This window comes from Hypanus sabinus, chromosome 27 (assembly GCF_030144855.1).
Source record: "Hypanus sabinus isolate sHypSab1 chromosome 27, sHypSab1.hap1, whole genome shotgun sequence".
Classification (NCBI taxonomy): Eukaryota; Metazoa; Chordata; class Chondrichthyes; order Myliobatiformes; family Dasyatidae; genus Hypanus; species Hypanus sabinus.
Genome location: NC_082732.1, coordinates 39,779,335 through 39,805,196, shown reverse-complemented (window position 1 = coordinate 39,805,196; position 25,862 = coordinate 39,779,335). Strand labels below are relative to the sequence as shown.

General features: G+C 41.2%; 1 protein-coding gene across 3 annotated transcripts in view; it reads left to right on the top strand.

Moving 5' to 3' along the window:
• Positions 1-967: 967 nt before the first annotated feature.
• Positions 968-25,862, top strand: part of spsb1 (splA/ryanodine receptor domain and SOCS box containing 1) — a 74,870-nt gene continuing 49,975 nt past the window's right edge. Inside the window, exon 1 of one of the 3 annotated variants that reach the window (XM_059952285.1) lies at positions 968-1,101. The gene's annotated coding sequence lies outside the window, so the exon portion shown is untranslated. Of the gene's footprint in view, positions 1,102-23,787; positions 24,125-24,355; positions 24,438-25,862 lie in introns of those variants that run through there. The other 2 variants (XM_059952287.1, XM_059952286.1) reach the window with 2 other exon arrangements.

Here is a 25,862-nt window from a genome sequence, read left to right as displayed (position 1 = left end):
GATTTGGAGTGCACATTGACTGTGGGTATTACGGTGTGAGATTTCGAGTGCGCATTGACTGTGGGTAATATGGTGTGAGATTTGGAGTGCACATTAACTGTGGGTAATACGGTGTGAGATTTGGAGTGAGCATTGACTGTGGGTGATACGGTGTTAGATTTGGAGTGCGCATTGACTGTGGGTGATACGGTGTGAGATTTGGAGTGCGCATTGACTGTGGGTGATACGGTGTTAGATTTGGAGTGCGCATTGACTGTGGGTGATACGGTGTGAGATTTGGAGTGTGCATTGACTGTGGGTGATACGGTGTGAGATTTGGAGTGCGCATTGACTGTGGGTAATACGGTGTTAGATTTGGAGTGTGCATTGACTGTGGGTAATACGGTGTTAGATTTGGAGTGCGCATTGACTGTGGGTAATACGGTGTGAGATTTGGTGTGCGCATTGACTGTGGGTAATACGGTGTGAGATTTGGAGTGCGCATTGACTGTGGGTAATACGGTGTGAGATTTGGAGTGCGCATTGACTGTGGGTAATACGGTGTGAGATTTGGAGTGCGCATTGACTGTGGGTAATACGGTGTGAGATTTGGAGTGCGCATTGACTGTGGGTAATACGGTGTGAGATTTGGTGTGCGCATTGACTGTGGGTAATACGGTGTGAGATTTGGAGTGCGCATTGACTGTGGGTAATACGGTGTGAGATTTGGAGTGCGCATTGACTGTGGGTAATACGGTGTTAGATTTGGAGTGCGCATTGACTGTGGGTAATACGGTGTGAGATTTGGAGTGCGCATTGACTGTGGGTAATACGGTGTGAGATTTGGAGTGCGCATTGACTGTGGGTAATACGGTGTTAGATTTGGAGTGCGCATTGACTGTGGGTAATACGGTGTGAGATTTGGAGTGCGCATTGACTGTGGGTAATACGGTGTCAGATTTGGAGTGCGCATTGACTGTGGGTAATACGGCGTCGGGCAGAGCTTGGCGGCGGATAAAAGACGGCCAGAGGGGGTGGGAACGAGTTGCCGCCATAAACGATCGTTGTGCATCGATCGAGTTCTCGGCTGTGCGTTGAGGAGCGGCGGTGGGAGCCGGGCAGGTAACGGGGGCGAGGGAGAGCCCCGGGGTTCGGGGACGGGAGGATGGGTTTCGGCCGCACAAAGGGACCGCTCGGATCCTCCCCCCGGGACCGGGCCGTGTGGCGGTGCGGTGCCGCTGTCGGCGGCCCCCCCCCGGGTCTCGGCTGGACCCTCTCCCCGCTCTTGATGCCGCCGCTCGGCCGAGACCCTCCCACCCGGAGCTCGGGGCCGTGACAGCTGCGTGACCCGCAGGCGCCGCTCTGCATTTCTGTGGCGGCCTCCGGGACGCTGCGACCGCCGTTTAGCGGACGAATTTGGGGGGCGGGGGGGGGGGAATGCTGATAATAATTCGGCCTGTCGGGTCTGTACTGACCCTTGTCAGTGATCCAGATGCTTACCATTAACTCAAAACAAAAACTTTGCACCCCCAGGTAACTTTGTAAAGTCCCCCTGTCAGTTCTTTACGGTCCTGCCGTCTCTGTCCACTGATCCTGGATCACTGATACAGAGGACCCTCGATTTACAACCTTCTTTATGCCAAGAACTCCATCCTCCCTGTTTTGTTTTCTATAATTGAAGTGCCTTTTCTATATTATTTTTGCAGATATGTCACACGCTCTCTCCTAACGCCTTGACATGTCCAGAAATGTGACACACGGTGTTGTGCGCGCAACCTTCGTTTCCAAACCAATGTTTTAAAGTCCGTAGTGTTTAAACCTGTTAAGTGATGTTGGCGGAGAGGAAAAACTTTCCCCGGATGATGGGGATTTGAATTTGCCAGCTCTTCGGGATGTTGTGGTAGGGTTTCTTCTGTCCACTTGAGGGCAGCTGCTACTGCGGTTTAATGTGTAGACTGGAAGCTGGTACATGTATTGTACATGTGCAGTATTAAGTTTCATTGGCAATCAACATCCTATCCAGTACCCTCGCCCTAGAATTAACTTTTCAGGTGTCTTGCTCCTACCTGAACACTGCTGGTCCCCACAAGATATTTCCAGCCTATATATTTTTAGTAAGAGAGTGCATTCTCTAAATGGTTCCAAAGCTATCTGTTGGATGGGTTCAGAAGATCAGGCAGCATCTGTGGATGGGGAAAGGGCAGTTGCCATTCAGGTTGAGATCCTTCATCTGAGGAGTGCTTGATCGTATTGGCCTGTATTCACTGGAGTTTAGAAGAACTGGGCTGGAGGAGAGGATCTCATTGAAACCTATTTAATGTTGAAAGGTCTGGATAGAGTGGATGTGCTGAGGATGTTCCCATTGTTGGGGAATCTAAAGCTTGAGTGCACAGCCTCAGGTTAGAAGGATGGCCCTTTTGAACAGATGTTGTCATTGTTTCTTTTTGTGCCTCATGGCGCATCAGGTGGCATTTTTGCCATTTCCGTAGCATTTGACAGCTTTTTTTAAAAACGAGACTGAGTTACTAGTTTGACGCTCAACCCAGCATGGATGGAAACTGTTCCGGAGCCGGCTGGATTCGAACCCGGGACCATTTGCCTCTGAGTCTGGTGCTTATGCCACTGCACCTCTGGCCGGCTTTAAGAGCAGGTATGAGGTGGAATTTCTTTAGCCAGAGGATGGTCAGTCTGGAGTTCATTGCTACAAATGTTCAGGCCACAAATGTGGCTGCATGTTCCAAAGTGGAAGTTGATGGGTTTTTGATTAGTAAAGGCATCAAAGGTTACAGGGAGAAAGCAGGAGGAGGGGGTTGAGAGGGATAATAGATGAGTCATGATTGAATGATGGAGCAGACTTGATGGGCTGAATGGCCTAATTCTGTTCCCATGTGTTATGATCTTATCCAGGCTACTACTAACACTACACTGTTTTTCCTTATTTTTGCGCTGATGACTTTTATAATATATGATCACTTTTTCTTTTGATGCTGCCACATACAAACTTCAGGCCAGTGATAACAAGTTTGATTCTGGAACAATGAGTTCCATATTCCTCTTCAGATGCTGCCTGGTCTGTTGAGTTTCTCCAGTAGTGTTTTTTTCTCCCCCAGCATCAGCCGTTTCTTGTCTGTGATTCAGTCTTGTGTCATGTAACATAGAACAGCACAGCACATGAACAGGCCCTTCGACTCAGTGTTGTGCCATTCAAACCAGACAATTAGTAATCAAATGGCCAACCAATTTCTTCTGCCTACACAATATCTATATCCATCCATTTCCTCCCATACATGTGCCTGTCTAAACGTGTCTTAAACGCCCCTGATGTAATTGCCTTTACTACCCCAGACAGCACATTCCAGGCACTCTGTTGTGTATTTAAAACAAAACACTTGCTGCTCACATCTCCTTTGAAATAACCTCTCTAAAATTAAATGCATGCTCTCGATGTTTTAGATATTTCTACCAAGAGGGGGGAAGATACTGGCTGTTTACTCTGCCTCTCACAATTGTATATACTCTATCAGATCTCCCCTCAGTCTCTGCCACTCCAGAGAAAGCACCCCAAGTTTGTCCTATTGTGCTCATTTGCTGTATTCAATCCTATGTGCAGTACTTTTCCCACACTTCTGCTCGCTTGAGTGTAGCAACACTGCAAATGTGGATCCTTTTAAGACAAACCTCCTCAGATCCATGTTCCCTGCAGTTGTGTTCAGTAGTTTTCACAGCTGGGGAATGTGTACATGCATCTGTAGCTTGGTCGGAGTTTCTTTGTGTATTTTTTCTAAACTGTGCAACTGATGTGTATTTTTGGCTTGGATCTTCCAGTGTTGCTAAAAATAGTAACTGCAGAAGGGTGAGGAAGGGAAAAAATCTTGGAAAGGAATTATAAATTTGTCTCTGGGTTCATTGTGTGAGTGTAAGTTGCAGTAATATTCAAGTAATCTTGAATTATTCAGATTTCTGAATGGACAGTGAACCCATATACCATTTTTTCTCTTTTTGCATTAATTTAGTTTCATATTCTATTTATATATTGCAATAAGTTTTTATTATGTGTTGCTTTGTGCTGCTGGTGTAAGCATATTTCAATGCATATGTCAGTGATATTAAACCTGATTCAGATTCTCCCTTCAATTCTTCATCTGTTCTATGATGAAATTCAAGTGAAGCTCTAATCTTAGAGCTCTGCTAAATTGGCAGATTTTTCAAGATATTGGATATAATTCTTGTAATACTCTAACATGCTTAACTTGCATTTTTTTGATGGTTTTTCCAGTCAAGGGAGTTTAGAAATCTCGCAGTTTCTGCATCTGGCTCATCATTCACCGCTTCCCAAACAATGGGGTATCGTCAGTTAGAATATAGCACAGTTCGGGTCTTTCAGCCATAATTTAATGCTGACCCTTTGACACCAAGGTCAATCTAACCCTTCCCTCCACTTTTCATCCATGTACCAATCCAAGAATCTCAGATGTCTATAATGTATCTGCCTTTACTACCACTCCTGGCAGTGTTCCATGCACGCACCACCCTGTGAAGAACTTGCCTCTTTGTACTTCCCTCCAGGCTCCTTAAATTATGCCCCCCATTATCGCCTCAGGTAGAAAAAGTTACCCGATCTATGCCTTTTAGGGAGTAGGCCAATTTCTAAATGGGATGAGGGGGGGAAGCAAATTCAGAAATGCAAAGTTTATTAGCAAAGTAAGTGCATGTCTCCAAATACTACACCAAGATTCATTTTCTTGCAGGTTTTCGCAGAAAACTAAAGATGTACAATAGATCTGAATAGGCTGCCAATCACTGTTATAAGACTTAACAGATAAATGAGACGTGCTTGTAGCAGTTCAGAGAACAGGGAACATTACAGCACAGTTACAGACCCTTCAGCCTGTGATATTGTGCTGAACTTTTAACTGACTCTTAAGATCAATCTAATCCTGCCCTTCTACATGGCCCTTCATTTTTCTATCCTCTATATCCCTATCCGAGAATTTCAGATCTCTCGAATGCCTTTACTGCCACCTCTGGCAGTGTGGTCCATGTACTATAACTGTTATTTAAAAAAATCTACCTCTGCACCCCCCCCATACCTTCCACCAATCTCCTTAAAATTGTGCCCGTCATCATTTCTGCTTGGGGTGGGTGGGGGGGATGGGGGTAAAGGCGCTGGTTTATGCTTGTCACTTTCTGTCATAGTTTTACAGTATTTCTCTATGGGAATCCAACTGTAGGTTGTGTGTGGTTTAGGGGTGGGTATGCAAATTTTACTAAAGGAGAAGTAGTGGATGATGCTACAAATGTGTTCCGTTTTGAGTACAAGGAATTTGAAATTGGGCATAAGTTTTCTCTGGTAATGGGTAATTTGCAGAATTGGCTGTCCAAGACTAAATGAAGTCTTATTATCATGGACATATATCATAAAGTTTGTAACTCTGTGGCAGCAGTACAGTGTGATTTGTAAAATATGCTATGAATTGCAATAAGAAATGTATATAAAATAGTGAGGTAGTGTTCACAGGTTCACTTGTCTGCTCAGAAATCTGAGGGAAGAGAAGCTGCTTTTAAAATGTGTGTGTATCTGTACCTGTACCTCTCTGACGTTAGTCATGAGAAGAGCCCATATTCTGTGTAGTGGGGATCTTTTATGATGGATGCCACTTCTTTGGGGCAGAAAAGATTCTTGGTGTCATGGGAACCGCTACAGGTTGGACTGCAGATAAGCTTTGAAAGGTTCCTGGAAATTAAGTTGCACCAGGTTTTTTTTGTAATTTATTTTTTATTGAAGTTCGTCATCAAACATTTCCATAAGATGTATTTCAGACATTGTACATATATATCATATAATCATATATGTCACAAATCTCCACAAAGTATTTATCTGAGGTATACACTTATAGAAAAGAGCGGAAAGAAAAAAACAAGCAAAAGGAAAAAAACTATGTACAAACACCAGATTTTTGATAATGCCCCCAAAAAACTGCTTAATGCAACTTCAAGGGGGATGTTTAAATGTAAAGTGTGGGTGGTTTTGTCAACATAATGTTGCTGCTCTGTGGTATTGAGAACGCTAATGTGTTAAGAGTGCTCTGTGATCAGTTGTACTTCAATCATCAGACTTGTCCTGTTTGAGTGGTTTGCACCAGATTTTGTTCATCAGTTCCCAAACCCATCCATCGTAGTCCATAAGCCATAAACATTCTTTGAGGCATGCACAATTCATTATATTAGAAGGAACTTGTCCTAGTGCTTTGTGTTTGCGCATTTTCACAGTAGCGTGACTCTGCATTTCTGGCAACCCATTGTCACCAGTATTCACGTCATTCTCTTTGTTGCTGTTGGTTTAGTTTGTGTTAAGTTAAACCTGTTACTCTGCCTTTCTTAGTGTTGCATTTATAAGGAGCCCAAAGTTTTTTTCCTTCAAACATCTCGGCCATTGCTCTCAATATTAACCCTATTCAGTTGGATTTTTTTTAAAAGTCGATGATCATAAATACCAGACTAGGCAGCATAGTGGCTAGTGCAACACTTTACAGAGTCAGCTGTAAGAATGGGGCTTGATTTTGTAAGGAGCTTGTACACCGTGTCTCCTTGGGTGGTCCAGTCTTTAACCCTAACCATATGTCTTTGCAATGTGGGAAGAAATCCACATTCTGAAGACATATGGTTGGGGTTAAGCTTTGCGGGTATGCTATGTTGGCAGCAGAAGTGTGGTGACACTTGTGGGTTGCACACACCATCCTTACTGCAAAGTGATACGTTTCACTTTCTTTGGTGTACACGTGATAAATAATGCTAATCTTCATAAAGCTAATGTAAAATGCCCCTCTGAGACTATTAACTTGTCTCGGGTGGGATCCTGTACGCTACCACAGTTGCAGCTAGCCTAAATGTTCAGGGTGCCAGGTTTACATCAGGTGGCCTCTTCAGCTTTGCTCAGTCCTTCCTGTTTACCGTTGTGCTCTGCCAAGCTGAACTTGGGCTGGATTTTGAGTCTTGGGAGCTTTGACTGTATTGAATCATTTCTTCTGGAGACTTTTAAAACTGGTTTCTGTATTAGCCCCATTCTACTGGTATGGACCAGTTTCAGAGATGACACACATTTTCGCTGTTCCTCAGTCTGTGATCTACTAATACCTATATTGGTATTAGCTTCTGTAGGTCGGTGAGCCTCTTGGTGCTGTGACTAGAAAGACTCAGCACTGTCTTCAAGTTCAAGTGTATTGCCATTTAAACATGCATCTAAGCAAAACAATGTTCCTCTGGGGCTAAGATGCAAAACGCAGTACGCAGTCATACACAGCGCATGTAGTTACGATCCAGCACATACAGACTCAATATAATTTCCACACAAGTCCCCGAGTATCACGGCCTGAAAATTGATGGCTTGATAGTCTGAAGAGCATGTAAGACCGTACAGTGTGACTGACACTATTATAATAAAACAAGCAGTTGTATAAATGTAAAACAGCAGCCGTAAGATGAAAAGTGGCTTGGGCAGGATGAGTATCTGAGTTGGGGAGTAGTGTGGGGGGGGGGGGGGGAAGAAGATGGCAGGGCATTTCGGCTGTGAGTTAAGAAGTCTAACAGCTTCGGAGAAGAAGCCGTTACCCAGCCTGATAGTTCTAGGTTCTTGTGCTGTGGTACCTTCTGCTAGATGGCAGGAGGTCAAAGATTGTGAGAAGGATGGGAGGGGGTTTTTTGAGTATGCTAGGGGCACTGTGTATGCAGCATTTCTCATGCATTCTGGTGTACTTGGATATCGACTTCTGATTCTTTTTCAGAGGGTGGGTCTACCTCCAGGGACACTTAAGTTGTAAGTGCCACAGGCTTTGAACAATTTATAGTTCATGGCAAGCCTCCAGGGATGTCAATCATAAAAGTTGGCTGCAGTGCAGCAAAGCACTTTTAAAGAAAGAATACCTGAAGTTCAAGATGCAACATTGTGGTCTGTTGGTCACAGTTATACATTCATCTTTTGGTCGGTGATGCAAATAGGACCAGACATTGCTATTACTTCTGCGGTTAAGAATGCAAGAGATGGGTCTTTTGAACCCATTCCACCATTTAGTATGATCATGTCCTGAGCTTGGCCTCAATTCCACTTGCTTTTCTGTCCATTGTAACACAATAGTTCAGTTCTGTTTCTAGCTTGAATATATTTAAAGACTTGGCCCTGTACATCTTCTAAAGGTACAAGACTGGATGAGAAGGAATTCCTGATCTTCTTCCCCCTGCCCCCCCCCCAAATGCCCTTGCATTATTAAAAGTCACCTTTTGGTAGCTATCTGCTAAATCTTCCATGTGAAATCTTGTCGTAGAGAATGTTTCTCTACAGACATTAATGTGCTTTCAGCAATTAACTGCTTAAAGATATTTTCTACTTCTAGTTGGTCCTCTCGAATTTAAGTAGTTCTGAATTGATATTGAAATACCTTTTGCTGGCCAATTAATCTTTTCTGATAAACTTCAATTGCCTTTTAATGGAGCTTGAGTCCTCAACATTTGGCTCCTCATTGGAGGAAACTCATGATTTTCAGCGCTGTTAAGTTATTTAACAAATTAGTGATGCTCTCTACAATGTCTCCACCACTCTCAATGTCCTCTTGTGCAGATTGGTGCACTGTGTGGAGACAATAATAAGCCTCAGCTGTTTTGTAATAATGCTGGAAATGAAACTAATGTTTTGGTTGTAAATTTTAAAGTGTAATTGATGGCAGATCAGCTGGTTTCCTCTTGATCATGGGGCCAGATTATCCAAAGTGAAGTCCAAAAAATCCTGTTTTATAAACACTAGAAAGTCTGCAGATGCTGGAAATCCAAAACAACACACACAAAGTGCTGGAGGAACTCAGCAGATCAGGCAGCATCTATAAAAGTTAACAGATAGTCAATGTTTTGGGCTGAGACACTTCTACAGGACTGAGAAGGAAGGGGGAATATGCCTGAATAAAAAGGTGGGAGGAGGGGGAAGAGGGGAAGGAGGCTAGCTGGAAGGTAATGGGTGAAGCCATGTAGGTAGGAAAGGTCAAGGACTGGAGAGGAAAGAATCTGATAGGAAAGGAGAGTGAACCATAGGAAAAGGGGAAGGAGCGGGGGGACCCAGGGGTAAGTAATAGGCAGGTGAAAAGAGGTAAAGGGTCAGAGTGTGAAATAGAAGAGGGGGGTGGAATTTGTTCACAGGAAGGAGAAATTGATATTCGTGCCATCACGTTAGAGGCTACTCAGGTGGGAAAAGGTGTTGCTCCTCCGCCCTGAGGCTGGGTTCATCTTGACACAATATCCTGTTTTTATTTAGAGATGTAGCATGGAACAGGCCCTTCTGGCACAGGTATATTGGGTTTGTTGACTTAAGTTCTTATCAGATACAAATAGCCACAAGTATTCACTAAAGGGAGATTATACTGTAACTATCCAATCTTCAAAGACTAGTTTACTTCCTTGTTTATTCTCCACGCCAAATTTAGCTGCCGATGCCCAGCGTTTGTTCCCCTGTCCCTACCAAGGAGCAGATGCCTCCAGCTAACAAAATAGTTTAAAATAAAGTTCATTTATTTAGTGATAACATTTAAATGCAAACAGCATTCTTAAAACATGTTTTAAAACTCAGGATTTCCATCATAAACGTTTCCAGATTACAAACCATTTCCAAGACACAAAAACATAAAGGACAAAGCATTTCTAAGGTGCAAAGGGTAAAAGATTTCCAAAACATGGGTACAATTCCTATAACTGAAAAGACATGCCATGATGCAGACGAATACATTGTCCATTGCAGATACTGAAGCTGGAGAAATGGATTCTAGTTTACTGTTTGTTTTCCATGTTTCTTCTTGATGTTCAATTCCCCATTCCAAACAAACAAAGCTGCTGTAAGACTATAAGATATTTGTACTCTTTTTCTACCACTTGGGTGACTTCACACACACACACGATATTTCCTCAGATATCCTTCTAGTGCAAACAGTCTAATTTTTTTTGGGAGCCATACTACTTCAGCTACCTCCATTAATACTGTAAATGTGGGGAAACTAACTTCCTACAGAAACCTTCCAAATATAAATATCAGTTATTGTTATATTAAATGGTATTATCCATCTGTTCTGCAACTTTCCTTGAACTATGCAACTTGAGAGTCAGTTTGTATTTTTGAAACAACTCCAATTAACAGTCCGTTGTTTTATTCTGACCTCTTGAGCAGCGATAAAGCAGGTGTAGTGACTAACATCTGCTTCCACAGACAGTGCTTGTTTGCAAATCTGTGTTTTAACTTCAAGCTGATTACTGCTTTCTGTTTGCATTACGACAGGAAAACTGATTTCCTTTTCTAAATTTAGTTGAAAGTTTACTTACAGCTGCTTGTGATCTTACAAGTGGCAGACGCAGTAATTTAGAAAGCCAGGATTAGTAACCAGTCAAGAACCCACTTTTCAAAGAGTGACTACCCATCATACAACAAGCTGTACTTCCCAACAACCCACCTTTTCACCTAATCACAGGACAATTTACAATGACCAATTTATCTGCTATCTGTGCATCTTTGGACTGAGAGGAAAGTGGAGCACCTGTTTGTCCGTGTTAGGGTGAAATTGGCAAATGTCATTGAATGCAACCTCTGGTTTTCCAGCTCTGTATCGTGTAGTGTCCTGTGACCAGGTGGAAGGGGTGCCATGGTAGTGTAGAGGTCAGCATAACTCTAAACAGTTTGGGGCATTGGAGTTAATTTCCAGTGTTATCTGTAAGGAGTTTGTATGCTCTCCTTTGACTCTGTGGATTTTCTCCTCTGTGTGCTTTGGGCCTGAAACCTATTGAAGTGGCAGAGGTGGGCCAGATTAAAAAGGTCAAGATGTCGGGGCCAGAGGAGAGAGACGAGCTGGAGTTCAGCTTGCTGCTCCACGAGGTTTACTCATCTTTGCACTGAACTGAAGCTGGGAGCTGCAACTAAGGGGCTCCTGAATTGGCTGTGACTGGTGTCATGACTGTGAACTCACTTTCGTGAACTTCAATTCTGACTATTATTTGTTTACTTTCATTGTTTGCGCAATTTGTTTCTTTTCTGTATGTTTGGTGTATAATCTTCTTAACGGGTTCTATTGGGTTTCTTTGTTTTGTGGTTGCCCATAAGGAGATGAATCTCAAGGGTTGTATGTAGTATGCTTTGATAGTAACTGTACTGAACTTTGACACAGAACAATGCATTTCATCATGTTTCAATGTACATGTGACAAAGAAAAGTTATCTCTATCTTTTAAAGTATTGACTTTTCAAACATTATTGTATCAGTCATCTAAAGGCCTTCTATAGATGTACTGTAGAGAATATTCTGACAGTTCTGCATCACTGTCGGGTATGGGGGTGGGGAGGCTACTGCACAGCACTGAAAGAAGCTGCAGAAGGTTGTAAATTTAGTCAGCTCCATCTTGGGTACTAGCCTACAAAGTACCCAGGACATCTTCAAGGAGCGGTGTCTCAGAAAGGGAGCGTCCATTATTAAGGACCCCCATCACCCAGGGCATGCCCCTTTTCTCACTGTTACCATCAGGTAGGAGGTACAGAAGCCTGAAGGCGCACACTCAGCGATTCAGGAACAGCTTCTTCCCCTCTGCCATCTGATTCCTGAATGGACATTGAACTCTTGGATGCTACCTCCACTTTTTTTAGTATTTAGTATTTCTGTTTTTTGCATGATTTTGAATCTATTCAATATATGTATACTGTATTAAGTATCCTGAATAAGATTTAGTTATTTATTATTATTTTCTATATTATGTATTGCATTGAACTGCTGCAACTAAGTTAACAAATTTCGCATCACGTGGCGGTGATAATAAACCAGATTCGGATAGTGCACTGTAGGAAATGTGCTTCTGTCATTGTATGGCCATTGAAAGAAAGCTCTGGAGATTGTGATACATGTTCAATCTTCTCATGGACCTTGTTGGTGTATCTTGTTGAAGAATGTTTAATGACTTTCTGGTAATCTTGCCTTCTACAAACACTGCACAATTGTGATACATTAGCAACTTCAGGGACTTTTGATTATTTTAGAGGTTTAATGGGAAACATACAGCCTCAAATGCTTGTAATTTTTGAAACATGAAACTATTGAACATCAATTTTGCTTTACTGAAAGCTGATTTGATGATGGATGGTGCATTGTTGACACATGGCAGCCTTGGAATTGTTTTGGAATAATGCCTCTTGCTTTACTAGGATTTAAAGTCTGAATCTTTCTCTTAAATCAGTAGGAACGGGAGCCATGTCGTGCTTAAAATTGTAATCTTGCAAAGAATACCTCGTGCTTTGTGTAGCTTGCACTGTCATGGGCAGTACCCTTAACATAACGACAGCAACAAGGAAGCAAGTGTATTAATCTGAATAGAGTAATGTCTTTGTCTTGACCAGTGTGTCTGGGATCCTTCCACCCAATCTGATTTAAACTGCCTGCTGTAGTTTTACCTTGTTTGTGGTAGCCTAAAATTCTCATGTAATCCAGCAACTGATGTCTACAATTGGTGAAGTTCATTCTATAGTTTTATAGAATTTTATAAGCTGCTATAAGAGAAATACTGAAATTGAAGATTGGAAAGCAAAGTGAGAACTGGTGAGCTCAGGCAGCTTCTGTAACAAAATGAGTAACATGATAAATTCGGATTTCTGTCTTGCACTGATCAGCTTCGAAGCTTTGAGCAAATGTGTGTAACCAGTCATCCGAATAAGCTAATGCCAGCAGATCATAAACGAGGGATTCTACAGATGCTGGACATCCCAAGTAACACCCACAATGCTGGAGGAACTCGGCAAGTAAAGCAATGTCTGTGGAGAGAAATAAAGAGCTGACATCTTGGGCCATGACCCTCATCAGACTTAAAATACTTAACGATGAATACAGGTGACCATTTTAAGTCATGGAAACTTAATCTTGTGGAATTTGCAAATTGCTACTTTAAAAAAAATGCTCTATTAAGTTTGTGGGAGAGAATTTTTAAAATGATTTAAAACTCATTTTTTTTGACATGATGATCTAGCTTGTCATTACAGTAAATCAAGATAAGGACAATTTCCTAGGAAAACAACTCTGCTACAACGCAGAGATTGCCTGCCAGCATCTGAAAATTGGCAGCTTTGGTGAAGTATTGGAGCCCAATTCTTGTACAACAATATCCCATTGGGATTAAAATTGTCATGTAAAAAAATGTAGAACATTCATTCTGAAGAGTGGTTGAAATGTCAGATGTCACCAGGACTGATGAAGGGGTCTCAGCCCGAAACATCGACTGTTCTTTTTCCCCTCCGTGGATGTTGTCTAACTGGTTGAGTTAGTTCTTCCAGCATTTGAGCAGCACCCACAAGATGCTGGAGGAATTCAGTATTGGTCAGTTTTATTTATTTAGCAATGCAGTGTGGAGAAGCCCTTTCTGGCCCTTTGAGCCATGCTGCCCCAGCAACCCCACAAATCAGTTGCAATCACGTTCTTTTTCCAGTTGTCTCTCAATATGCTGTAGTTTGTGTTAACATTGATTTCAAAGCTTAACAGGAAAAAGGCATAAAAATTTATTCGTGCTGCTATTAAAACTTTGGATTTGATAGATTTTATCAAAGTATACTAATTTAATTTTTGAAAGGAAGCATAGTCATCTGGACTCAATCTGAAACATTTTTAGAATGGCCTGAGGTGGGATTATGCTTTGTTCTCATTTGAAAGTGCTTTTTTTTATTTGTTCACCATTCCAAAAACACTAAATGTCAGATTGCTTTCTTTGACAACATACTAGTTTCCCTGTACAGAATCCAGTGGTTTAACTTTGTTCAGGATATCACTGGCGCAGCTTTCATTACTCTTGATGCCTATTTATCACCCTGTTAACTCTTCACGGGAGTCTTGCCCAGCAGACACTTTGATACTGAGCTGCAAGGCAAGGGAGCGCTGCCACAAGAAAGCAGCATCCAGGTCATGCTCTCTTCTCATTGCTGCCATCAGGAAGTAGGTACGGAGCTTTGGGTCCCATGCAGATTCATTGCCCAACAGCCACTGCAACAGCAACAGCCATTGCCCAACATGGTTAGCTTTACTCACCTCAGTGCAGGTTTGTTTCCACATCTTACAGACTCTCTTTCGGGGTCTGTACAGCTCGTGGTCTCAGTATTATTCATTTAGTTATTATTTTTTTATTTGCACAGTTTGTCTTTTGCACTTTGTGTGGTCTTGCATTAACTCTGTTATATTTCTTTGATCGACTGTGGATGCCTGCACTGCATCACAATGTGGTATGGAAACACGAAGGCCCTTGAATGGAAAATCCTCCAGAAAATGTCCCAGTTCTCACCATTGAGCACATTTACATGAAATTCCTGCAAGAAAATTAATCTGAGTATTGTATGTGGTATATTTACTTTGATAGAAAATTTAACCATATAACAATTACAGCTCGGAAACAGGCCATCTCGGCCCTTCTAGTCCGTGCTGAACGCTTACTCTCACCTAGTCCCACCGACCTGCACTCGGCCCATAACCCTCCATTCCTTTCCTGTCCATATACTTATCCAATTTTTTTAAAATGACAAAATTGAACCTGCCTCTACCACTTCTACTGGAAGCTCATTCCACATGAAGAAGCTCGTTACTTTGAACTTGGAAAATGAATCTCAAGGTAGTATATGGTGACATAAGTACTTTGATAACGTACTTTGACTTTAAGCAGTTAACAAAAGTTTGACCCAAGAGATGCCATAAAGAAACAGGTGTTATTGGTGGGCATTGTTTGAAGTTGCAGTTTTGATAGTGAGGACATGCTCCCCAGTCGTGGACTATTTAAAATCAGATGAGAAACAAGCCAGAGTTGGAATAGTAAACCTTGAAGGGTTGCATAGCTGGAAGAGATTAGTGGATTATGACTGGAGCAGCAATTTTGACGAATGGGGATTTGAAGGTATAATAAACACTTGCATACCAAAAGTAAAATGGCCCTGAAATAGAGACCAGTCAGGAGAGGCAAGATCTATGGAAAGAGGGGCAATTTGTTTAGGGACAATAATATTGCTGCACGGTTGGAATAAAACCCTTTTTAAGGTCCAGGGAAATGGAAAGGGGCAGCACAGTAGTGTAGCACTGCACAAAGTCACTTTGCAGTTCTCGCCAGTGATTGATGTTCGATTCCTGCAGCTGCCTGTATTCTCCCCTTGATCATGTGGGTTTCCTCCCACATTGCAAAGGCCTACCGTTTTAAGGTCAGTGAGTCGTGGGTACACTACGTTGGTGCCAGAAGCATTGACTGCTCTGTATTTCCTGATTTGATGCAAAAGGATGTACGGTATTGCACTTCTTGATACACATGAGAAATCTGATATTTCTGCAAAGATGTAGACCAGGAGATGAATGATACTGGCTGTAGAAAAGTGTACAACAGTACTGCATGGGGAAAGGAAGGTGAAGAACTAGAGGCTAGGCATCAAGACAATGAAAACTGCTTATCTGGAACTACACATGATATTATCAACAGGCATCTGAATATTTAAGAACTGGCAAGGAATAAATCGGTCTGCAAATCAATTCAAATAGCAATTGCTGAAGTTGAATGCAGCAGAACAGCAATGATTTTAAAGCCACTTTCGGCCTTGTATTTGCATTAAATGTAGGGATGGTGAAGAAGAACATAGAACATAAAACACTGTGGCACAATACAGGACTGCAGGTGTCTTCCCCCCGCCCCCACCACCTCTTTACAAAGGTAGAGTGTTCCTATGAAACCTTTCTTAAGCCGAAATGGCATAAAGTGAAGAACCATTCATTTAAATGGGAAAAAATTACGTAAAAAACAAAAATCCTCTTTGTAATGTGAAAACAGGTTACTAATGTAGGTCTTTTGTAAAAGTGAAGTGGCGTACAGCGGGGGACACCTGTATTTGGCCCACAAGTTATCCTGAACTTTTAACCTATTCAGAGATTCCTTCTCACATTACCCTCCATTTTTCCATTGTCAGTGTGCCTATCTGAGTATTTTAAATGTCTCTAATTTATCTGTCTCTACCACTGCCGCTGGCAGGGCATTTCACACACCCACCGATCTGTTTAAAGCAAAAATTACTTGCTTCTGAAATTTCCCCCTCCCCATGTGCTTTCCTCCAAACCCCTCATATTAGCTATTTCTGCCCAGGGTGGGAGGGGAAGGGGAAAAGTGTCTGACTCTCCATCCATCTGCATCTCTGGCCATCTTTTACACCTCTGTCATCCTCAAATCAGAAATGAGTTCATTGTCCTACAAGTAGGTGATTCATTTGAGCATTGCATATGAGGAAAGGAGTCATTTCCTTGAGAGAATACATCTAGAAACTGAAACCAAGTGTAGTTAATCAAATTTGCAATGCAGTTCAGATTTCCTGCCAGAAATTCGGTTTAAATGCTATTAAATAATCAGTCTTATTTTGTGGTGTGTTATCATGTTGCACAGTCAGATATGGAATATTACTATTACTAGTTCTTAAAACTCAACATGGAAATTTATTAGCAGTTGCTCTCTACACTTCACAATATTTTGGCAGAAAAGTATTTGAGACACCACAACTTGTTCTTAAAATGTATTACTTTTTTGTTCTTGTGTAATTGCACAGTTTGCCGTCTTGTGCACACGGGTTGTTTGTCTGTCTTTCTGTAGTTTTTCATCGATTCTATTGTTTTTCTGTGTTGCTGTGAATACCTGCAAGAAAATGAATCTCGGGGTAGTATATGGTGGCATGTATGTACTTTAACAAATTTCCTTTGAATGTTGATATCCTGTGGGGCATGAAAGGCCTCTGAGCACAAAGACATTTTTGTCTTGCTGCGGCATCTCAAGCTGTGATACTTTAATGTTTTCTGTAAAGGTGCTAAGAGTTGCTCTTGAATAGTATGCAAATTGATGTGCAGGCATGTGTTGTCATGTACACTTGATAATTGTATGATCCAATAAACATTCCCTGAATAGTTTGCAGTGCATTTTGACATGTGCCTTGTTCTAAATGAACTTGTACTCCAGCATGCTGGCAAAAGAGTTTTTAAAGTAACTTTATATTTTAAAGAGCGCTACATCTTGATTTCAGCTGCAGTTGCAAGCTTGAATTACAAATTGCTTCATACCTTTTTGTCTACCTGTGACTAGTCAGCTTCATTTGTAACCCTTCGCCAGACCAGAAAAATCTCATCTTCCTTTTATGGGCTCCATGCAGCAGTACCATGGGTCCCAGTGTTTTGCAGTGGCTGTTCTATTTTAATACTTGCTACCTTCCAGAGGGAATCTGTTCCATGTGCTATAGAAGTCAATATTCCTCATGTGAAATTCCTCAGTGCTTTGTGCAGGGAATGATGGCAGAAGGCCAAAGTAATTTTGCCTCCTTCTGCTGGAATTCAGACTTGGGCATAATCCAGTAAGTGCTGTTTTGTGTCAGACATGGGCTTCACTGTCTCCGTAATTCAAATTGGTCATTAGATTTTTTTTGGATGTATTTTTGAAGTCAGCCAAGTCTTTGGTATAATAACATTGTCTGCATCACTGGAGACTCTTGTCTTAAATTCGCACTATTCAGTTTATCCTTGATAATAGGATTTAGTTGCATGATTTGATCGATGTGGGATGGTTTTGTGACAATGCAAAATTTGGCCTGTGATTACAGTGCTTTTCTTAAGTTTTACTCTTAAAGTCATTTTGTAATGTCTTATCGTTGATCTTTTGGAAGAAGCTCTTCATTTCACAATTCCATCTACTATCCTAGAGGTTTTTTTTATGACCATGGGAGGAACTTTGAGTTGCATCTTTCTGGTTTACCCAAGTCTGCAGTGTCTGTTAACCTTGCTCTGTATACAGTTGGTTTATTTAGCAACACGCCACCCCAGCAACCTCACAACCCCAACCTAATCATGGGACAATTTCCAATGTCTAGTAAGCCTTTGGACTGAGATTAATTGCGTGCTCCCAGGGGAAAACTCGTGTATTCCACGAGGAGGATACACAGTCTCCTTTACAGAATGGCGCTAAAATTGAACTCCCTTCCAGGATACACCCAAGCTGTAATAAAGTCGTGCTAACTACTACATGCCCTCTGCTGAGCTAACCCTTGATGCCTGATGCGTAAGTACAAAATTGGACCATTGGGCTCATTGAGTCTGCTGCATCATTCCATCATGGCCGACTTTTATTATCCCTCTCAGTCCCATTCTCCTGCCTCTCCCCGTACATGTCTGATGCCCTTGCTAATCAAGAACTTATTAACGACTTTAAGTATGTAAGCAAAAACGTATTTGATATATGCACCTGAAGGTGGGTCTTTGCAATTGATAACTGCTCTATAAGATTTTCTGGCCTTTGAATGTATATTGTTATTAAATTATTTTGGAATGGTTTAATGTTTATTTCAAATGCCAGTTCACAAGTTAGACATTTAAATTATAAAACTAATCCTTTCCACAGTACTTATGTACAGTTCAAATAAAAGGTCCTGGTCTCTATCAGCAAAGTGGCCATTTTAAGATTAGGCCATTGAAATGCTGGCATCCAGTTTCTGATTGCCTGCACATGCATGAAGTCCAAGATGAGTTGACTTATTGGTTGTGGAGAGGAGGGTGATCTGGACCATTGTATTTGCATCTTAATAAAGAATCTTGCCAATCTGTTGCTCTCCCATCTGAATCTGTTCATGACATAATTTATTACCTTTCTCCAATGTCATGGGAAAACCCTAGTTTGTAACGGGATCCAGAATAGACCCTATGAACTATGCTGCTATGAAGAGAGAGAGGGTTTTCCCATGACACCAAATAACAGTGAAGTTTTAAGTTCTTCAGCCTAACTGGAGGTCACCATGGGTTGGTCAACATTTTATTAAACAAAATTTCTGAAATATTAATGACAGAAACCTTTTAAGCTATAAATGTTTTTTGTAAAAGCATGAGTTTTAAATGTTGCTTTTAATTTGCATTCACTACCTTGGTCATTTTGTGAATTTTGTGCAAATTATTTATTGATGGCATAAAACAGGCCCTTCCAACCTAACAAATTGCTCTATCCAGCAATCCACCTATTTAACCCTAGCCTAATCACAGGACAATTTTAGTCTTTGCATTGTTGGGGGGGGGGGGGGATCACTGGAGCATACAAATTTTTATGGACATTGTTGGTTTTTAAAATTTTTCAGTCCATTTCAGAATGTGAATAATTGAGTCATTATTGTATGTGTTATTGAGGTGAATTGGATTGTTGAATATCCAGCTCCCCAATGCTGTAGAATTATGGAGACATACAGGATGCATACTAATGTCCTGTGGACTTTGCGCATAGGATTTGGGAAATGTGAGAGGAATATGGGGGTTGATTTTTGAGCAGTTAATATGTCAAGAGTTCACACTGCTCTGGAATCCTTGTGGATTTGCATTTACATCAGAGCAGAGTTGTTTAAAGCAAGGCAAGCCCCATGGTCAGTCTCGACATTCGATGCTATATTTTAAATACCAGCCGGATCTTAATGTGACCTGTTGGCAGGGTTAAGTCCATTGTTCTCCATTGTGTAGTAGGGTCTTTGAATCACCAAGTCTACAGTAACCATCTATTCCTATTTATACAAATCCTTAGCTTTATTCTCCCCCTGCATTGCTGTCAACTCCTTTGACTATATACAAGCTTTTCCTCTTTGGGATATGTATGCACTCTGCAACTGGCTTGAATTACTTTGATTCAATATTTTGCTTTAATAGGGACCCATTAAAAGGGATCATGGTCTCTTCTGTTTTTGCCAACAAACTCACTAACACTAATTGTCATTTCATTTGTCTAGATATTTATATGTTGTACTTCCCTATTTATGGGCATTCATTTTTTTCACTCTATTTAACTAAGAATTAGCGTCAAAGGGAACTTTGCAGATCTCAAAATGCAAATTTACCCAAACTTCATGTCCTTACGAATTTTACAGTTGCAAGAGTGTCAATACTTTACCTGTTAACTAAACTTCCATTTCTAAACCAAGATTTTGCAGATGCTGGAAATCTTGAGTGACATAGCAAGTCAGGCAGTATCTATGGAGGGGAATACATAGTTGACACTCTAAGCTGAGAAGTATTGATTGCCCTTGCGTCTCAGCTCAAGATGTTGACTGTTTATTCATCTCAAAATGCTGCCTGACTGGATTCCTTCAGTATTTGTTTGTTGCTTTCCTTCTACATTTTTTTAATTAGAAGTCAATGTTCAAGCCTTCAGACATGAGTGCAAAATCTGGATAGACATGAGGTTTTAACTTTCAGTTCCTCCCTTTTTGGCCTTGCAAAAGGTGCCCCAGCACTTTGAAAAGCAGATAAATTCTCCTAAATACTACTAAATATTTATTCTTGGCAAACTCAGTCAAATGAGTTTGGGATCATAAGACTTGGGAACAGAATTAGGCCATTTGGTCAGTGCTTCACCATTCCATCATGGCTGATTTCATTATCCCTCTCAGCCTCATTCTCCTGCCTTTTTTCCCTGTATCCTTTGACATCCTGACTAATCAAGGACCTATAAACCTCTGCTTTAAATATGCCCAATCACTTGTACTCCACTGCTATTTGTGGCAATGAATTCCATAGATTCAACGCCCTCTGGCTAAAGAAATTTCTCCCCCTCACTATAGGAAACATCCTTTCCATGTCCACTCTATCTAGCCCTTTCAATATTCAGTAGGTTTTAATGAGATTCCCACACCGCAATTCTTGTAAACTCCAGTGGGTACAGACCCAGCTCCATCAAACACTTGTAAATTAATCCTTTCATTCACAGGATAATTCTCTTGGACCTTGTCCGGACTGTCTCTAACGCTGGCACATAATTTTTTAATTATGGAGCTCCTGGTACCTTCTACAACTCTATAAATGCAAATGACCACAAACCTGTGGATTGCTGCTACACAATGCTGCATTTTATCGGGGGTTCCTGTAACATTTTGTCTAAAGGCCCAAGTGCTTAGCTTTTTTTTCCTGAAATGTAGTGAATGCAGCAGCAATTTCAACAGACCAAATGCTAAAATCGTTGAATGTTCATTAATCCTGACCAGGAAATGCTAATTAGGCACAAGGGATAACTTCCTTGTACTACTTGTCTGCCTGAGGTAGCAGATAAGACTGTCTGAAAGACTGGCTCCACCAATGTTTTTTTCCCCTTCTCTGGGGAAAGCATGATGTATATTGAAACTTCAACAGAAGGCTAAACATTTTTTCCAGTCTCTTAGATGTGCTGTGTCACATGTTTATCTCTTCAGCTATTTTGTAATCAGTGGAAGTGGAGGATCATATTCACGTGTAGCTGAATAGTACAGGAACAGAGTAAACGGATGACTCATTTTCAAACTATTGCTCAATTTGAAGACCTTAAGACACTTAGCAGAATTAGGCCATTCAGACCTTTGAGCATGCTCAGCCAATCTGTCATGGTTAATTTATTATCAGTCTTCAACCCCATTCTTCTGTCTTCTCCCAGAAATCTTTGACACCCTATCAACCTTTGGGTATATTTAAAGCAATGACTTGGCCTTGGGTATTTTGGCCTTGTCTGACTCCAAAGTGAGCTGCTGTGAGAAGTTTTATTTCTGATTTAGATTTGTCATGTGTCCGTCGCAACATACAATTAAATGTGTCAATTGAATTGATTTTGTTTTTTACATCCTTCACATACATGAGTAAAAATTCTTTGTTACGTCTCCATCTAAATGTGCAATCATAGTAATTTATAATAAATAGAACAGTCAATGTAATATAGAGTACACTCAGATCAGTGTGGGTTCATCAGTCTGATGGCCTGGTGGCAGAAGCTGATGGTCCTGATGGTCCTGGCTTTTATTCTGCGGTACCGTTTCCTGGATGGTAGCAGCTGGAATAGATTGCAGTTGGGATGACTTGGGTCCCCAATGATCCTACGGGCCCTTTTTACACACCTGTCCTTGTAAATGTTCTGAATCATGGGAAGTTCACAACTACAGATGTGCTGGGCTGTCCGCATCACTCTGCAGAGTCCTGCAATTGAGGGAGGTACAGTTCCCACACCAGGCAGCAATGCAGCCAGTCAGGATGCTCTCAATTGTGCCCCTGTAGAAAGTTCTTTTGCATTAACAACCAACACAAACTAAGGATGTGCTGGGGGCAGCTCACAAATTTTGCTGCATATTCCAGCATCAACATCGCATGCCTACAACGCTCAGCAGAGCAACAACAGCAAAATGTTCTTCTGCACATTCATTGTTTTCTATCTCTATATCTTTTCCACCCATCTGGGTTCATCTATCACCTAGTTTGTTCTTCTTCCCCTCCCCATCTCTTTATTCTGGTGTCTTCCCCTTCCTTTCCAGTCCTGAGGAAAGAGGTTTTGGACCAAAATGTCAACGTTTTATTAATTCCCATAGATGTTGCCTGACCTGCTGTTTCTCCAGCACCTTCACTTTCAGATTAATTCTTCAGCCCTTTACTATTTCCACCCATCACCTCCCAGCTCCCCTCTCACCTGGTCCCACCTGCCAGCTTCTACTCATACCCCCTCATCCCCCTTCTGGTCTCTACCCCATTCCTTTCCAGTCCTGAAGCATTGACAGACAGACATACTTTATTGATCCTGAGGGAAATTGGGTTTCGTTACAGCCGCACCAACCAAGAATAGTGTAGAAATATAGCAATATAAAACCATAAATAATTAAATAATAATAAGGTAATCATGCCAAGTGGAAATAAGTCCAGTTTATTCCTGTCCATAGATGCTGCCTATCTGCTGAGGTTCTCCAGCATTTTTGTGTGTTACTCAGATTTCCTGCATCTGCAGAATCTCTCCCTCCCATCCATCCACCCACTCACAGTCCCCCCAACACCAGGACAGGCTGTGAATCTAAGCCCTTGATCATCTCTGTTGATGCATAAGTAATCAAGTTTAGTTATCAGCAATCATACACATGTATCCAGCTAAGTGAAACAATGTTCCTCTTGGAAATACAGAATCTACAGCACGTAGCAGAGTTACAATAGCAGATGGTCACAAAAAATATTAGCACAGACCCTGAGAGGCTTGACTTGAATATTGATGGTTCAAAGTAAATTTATTATCCAGGTGGGGGGGGGGGGGTGTGAGTGTGTAAAATATATCACCATGTATAACACTGAGATTCATTTTCTTGTGGGCAGTCACAGTAAGTACAAGAAACACAAGGCCATAACTAATGTGCCAAACAAAACTGTGCAAATAAAAAAAGAAAGGGGGGGGGGAATAAAAGAAATAATTATTGAACATGAGATGGAGTCCTTGAAAGTGAGTCCAGTTCAGTAGGAACAGTTTAATGTTGAGACAAGTGAAGTTAATCCCCTTCGATTCAACAGCCTGATGATTGAGGGATAATAACTGTTCCTGTTGGTAATAACTGGTGCATGGAATATTGTCCTAGAGCCACGTTCCTGCAAGAACAAGCAAACAAGATCCTTTGAACACAGGTCAAAAAGTTGGGTCAACTTAACTTTTCTTTTGTTTAACTGGCACATTGAACCTGAAATTGAATTGCACTTCATTACACTTTATGGAAGAAATTGCTCGAGTTAAGTAATAAACTTCAGAACTCAGATCCAGAATTATGGAGCACCCCACCCTGCACTAAACTCTTTACTGAAGTAAATGATTTCTGGTTCAGTGATGTCACCTCTAATTCACAGTGCCTGTCCAGCCTTCCCTATGCAAGACAACCTGCTTGTTACACATTAGAATGGTAAACTCTGAATTGCTTCCAATGCATTAACTCCCTTAGAGATCAGGACTGCAGACAACGTGGCAGATGTAGTCTAACAATGTCTCAAAACTGAAGCATATATTCTCCTTTTGTACTCAACCAACACCCCTTGAGTCAATAAACATTTTGTTTCGTGGAACAATATCTCAAACTTGTGTGAATCACAGACATGGAGGCTGAAATCTCTATCTTAGCCTAAAAATCTCTTGTTTGGACAATATGCTGAATGTATATTTATTGCTTGGATGATGTATTTTCCCATATTTAGTCGATCTCTGCCTGATCCCTTATCCTGTTTGTCTCTTTGTCGCTGGAGTTTACTGTATTGCTACCGGAATGGCTGGATTGTATTGAAGATGGGTTGGACAGGACAGGCTTGGACCTGCTGCAATTTAGGGTGAGAACTGTCAAACTACACTGACTGAAACAAAGTCTGTGAGGTTGTTCGGAGGGTTGTGGGGGTGGTGGGAATTGGTAGCAGGCGACTGATCTGAGTCACTGGTCTCTAAAGCTGCTTAATATCAAAGTTCAAAGTAAGTTTACTATCAAAGTGTTTGTACATGGCCATGTATTTCTCTGATTTATTTTCTTGCAGTCATTCTCAGTAGAACAAAGAAATACAATCGAATCAATGGAAAAACTACACAATGAAAAACAACCAGTGTGCAAAAGAAGATGACCAATGCAAATAATAAACTAATTTTGGGAACGTAAGTTGTAGGGTCCTTGAAAATGACGGCTTGTAGAGTTTTTTTTCTGAGATAGACTAGGCTGTACTCAACACTGTTGTAGGCTTTTCTGTTCTTGAGCATTGCTGTTTCCATACTAGGCCGATATGAAGATCTTTATTCATCACATCGAACAGCAGTTCTTTTGGAGACCCTCTTAAGACTAGCTGAGCTCAAAGCTGCATTGTTTTGATACTCAACAACAAAGAGCAGCAAGATCATTATTACAATTTGAAAACATTTACTTAAGTACAAAATTAGATTCCATTGAACTGCATGTTTGAAAGCACGTTGTAACTGCCGCAGCAATGTTGGATGTCATGTCAGAGTAATTCACACGGATGGTCTAAAACAGGACATCCCATACTCCCAAGATTAGAGCTAATGATAGACATATCTCAATTACTGGTAAAGCAAATGTTTGATGTGCTAGGTTGATGGTTGTTTCTTTGATCTCCATCACAATGAATCAAAATAACTGACAGTGTCTGGCACAGCATCTGATACAGGTCAATCAATATTGCTTTTGATTGCTGCATAGAGAATACCTCATGGTCATGTCAATTTACAAACCATATCTTTTAAGCAGTCAACTTCCTGCTGTGGATAGTACTGCTTATGAGGTTGTGTTTTTAATTTTAAAATTGATATAGCTTGTAACTATATTTGAAGGCTGGTTCTCTTTTTCTTTTAATGTCTGTTGCCATCTAATCCCTGACAGTATGATGTGAGGATGTGGGAGAACCTACAAGTTGATATCATGGTTTTGGACAGGTTTGCATTTTAGGTGACTTGGGCAATTTTTTTTCTCCCAGGAGTCATTTTAAGCAGCAAAGTAAGTCCTCCAGAGACTTTATCTTCAGTGCAAATGTTAATATTTTTTAAAAGTTGGGTGGGGGAGAAGAGGTAAGAGGTTGTTGTGGGAAACAAATTTGTGGCCTGGTCAGCCATTGATAACAGCACAGAGGGTTTGAATGGTTTGTGTGTAATTAATTGTTAAATGAACAATTGGTTTAAATTCCTTTGGAAGTAATATCTGCTGTGAAACTATAGATTAATTGTTAAGGCTGGCCCTAAAGCAGGTTATCCTTTGTCTACCTGTAATTCCATTAAACTTGGGTTGACTCTCTGTAGTCTCAGGCAGGTATTGGGAAGCAGAAATGGGTATAAAGGTTTGAGGCATGTGCTGCTTTCTGGCTCTCCTCATGCCCTTTCTTCTCATCTGCACATCAGCTTCCTCTGGTGTCCCTCCTCCTTCCCTTCCTCCCATGGTCCACTGTCCTCTACTCAGATTCCTTCAATCCTTTACTATTTCCACCAATCGCTTTACAACTTTTCAATTCATTCACCACCTCCTCCCCCCCCCCCCCCACTACACATAGTCCTTCCACCTCACCTGGTTTCACC